A 2280-nucleotide genomic window follows, 5' to 3' on the forward strand; every position below is an offset into this window, starting at 1 on the left:
GGCAAAAGAATAGACAAATAGATCAATGGAACAGATTAGAGATCCCCAGAATAGTCAAGTGATCTTTTGCAAGGGACAAAGTCAATTTAAAGGAGAAAGGACAGATAATAAATGGTGCTTGAAAAATTGGATATCAACATGCAAAAATAAGTGATTTAAACCCTAAGCTCACCTTTCACAAAAATTAACTCAGAAAGGATTGATTGTAGACCTAAAATGTAAAATGCAAAACTGTACTACTTCTAGAAGATAAGATAGGAGAAAATCGGGATCTTTGTTTTGGTGTTGAGTTTTTAAACAGCACCGAAAGCACAATCAATGCAAGAAAACATTAATAAATTAGACTTCATTAAAATTAAGATTTTTTCCTTAAAGACATTGTTAGAATAAAAAGACAATCCGTTACAGAGAATGGAGTTGTAAAACACATGTCTGGCAAAGGAAAAAAAAAAAAACAAAAAACAATCCAATTAAAAAAATGGCCAAAAGATATGAATGGATGCCTCTACTAAGAAAATATACAGATGGCAGATAAGCATATAAGAGAGTGTTCAACATGATATATTATTAAGAAATTGAAAATTAAAACAATAAGATATATACATCTCTTAGAATGGCTAAGATCCCCCAAAATTAAAATGTTAAATGCTGACAAGGATGTGGAGCAACAGGAAATTTTCATTGTTGGTGGAAAAACAAAATGGTATAGTCATTTTGGAAGACAGCTTGGCAGTTTTACATAAAAGTGAACATAGTCTTATCATTCAATCCAGCAGTTGTGCTTCTAGTATTTACTTAATTGACTTGAAGAATTTGCCTACACAAAAACTTGCATATGAACATTTCTAGGCCCTTTATTCATAATCAGTAAAAAAAAATGGAAGCAACTAAGAAGTCCTTCAATAAATAAATGGATAAACAAATTATGGTACATACATACAATGGAATATTATTTAGCGATAAAAAACAAATGAGCTCTTAAGCCATGAATAGATATAGTAAAACCTTAAATGCATATTACTAAGTTAAAGAAAACGGTCTTAAAAGCCTGCATACTTTATGATTCCAACTATGTGATGTTCTGGAAAAGGCAAAACTATAGAGACAGTAAAAAGATCAGTGGTTTCCCACGGACTAGGGTGTGGTGGGTGGTGTGGTGTGAAAGAAGAAGAGCTAAAGCATAGGAGATTGTTAAGTTTAATAAAGACTCTCTCCTTAACCAAACTTCAGTCAGGTTCCCCTAAGCCCTCTAGTCTAGTCAATCTTGGGATCCATCCTTATAGGACCCCCATGCCTAGTTATAGCAAGAATCCTATTAAACCAGTTTAGACAGAATACCCCACCCTTGATACCTGATCACCCTGGCCTGCCTTCATCAATATTCTTTTTTTTTTTTTTTACAAGAGAACAAATCTACAGCTTTATTTACTTTTCATTAAATTTAAATCCTTGAGGGGTACAGCATCACACGGATTCTGTGGCCAATGGCTTTAGCAGGAAGGTTGCTTCGGAATTTGGCATGAACCATGCCACTGTTTCCATGAGCACGAGTTACTTTTCCCCAGATTACTCTGGTTTTGTTTGGTTTGCCACCAGGAGTCACTGTGTTGTTCTTTGCTTTGTACACTTAAGCACATCTCTTGCCTAGATAGAATTCCATTTCATCTTGAACATAAACACCTTCAATTTTTTTTTTTTTTAAAGATTTTATTTATTTATTTGAGACAGAGAGAATGAGAGAGAGAGAGAGAGCACATGAGAGGGGGGAGGGTCAGAGGGAGAAGCAGACTCCCTGCCGAGCAGGGAGCCCGATGTGGGACTCGATCCTGGGACTCCAGGATCATGACCTGAGCCGAAGGCAGTCGCTCAACCAACTGAGCCACCCAGGCGCCCTAAACACCTTCAATTTTAAGAAGAGCTATGTGCTCCCTCTGGTTCCAGAGACCCCCCTTATGGCCAGCAAAAATGGCTTTGGACTACAGCCTTCCAGACATTATTTGGCATTATAGGAGTCCTGTTCCTAGCAGGCTGCACTTATTTGCACCCAAAGTTCAGCAACAAGAGCTCCCCTCACCTCTTTTTTTTTTTTTTTTTCCAAATAAAATGGAACAGAGCAATCTATTTAACTGAATATTGGTTTAGCCAGAATCCCTTCTGGCTTCTGGTATTTCTTCTTAGAAATTTTCCATCTACTGATCACCGCCCTGCTCATTGGCCATAAATCCTCATTTGTTCATGCTGTCTTGAGCCCACTTAAATACTAGGTCTCTTTTCCCCTAT

At 37.0% G+C, this 2280-nt stretch overlaps 1 pseudogene; it reads right to left on the minus strand.

Annotated features, from left to right (window-relative positions):
* Positions 1–1372: 1372 nt before the first annotated feature.
* On the minus strand, positions 1373–2009 carry LOC118519978 (large ribosomal subunit protein eL33-like; annotated as a pseudogene).
* Between the last annotated feature and the right edge of the window lie 271 nt (positions 2010–2280).

The sequence above is a fragment of the Halichoerus grypus genome, chromosome 2 (assembly GCF_964656455.1).
Source record: "Halichoerus grypus chromosome 2, mHalGry1.hap1.1, whole genome shotgun sequence".
In the NCBI taxonomy this organism is placed as follows: Eukaryota; Metazoa; Chordata; class Mammalia; order Carnivora; family Phocidae; genus Halichoerus; species Halichoerus grypus.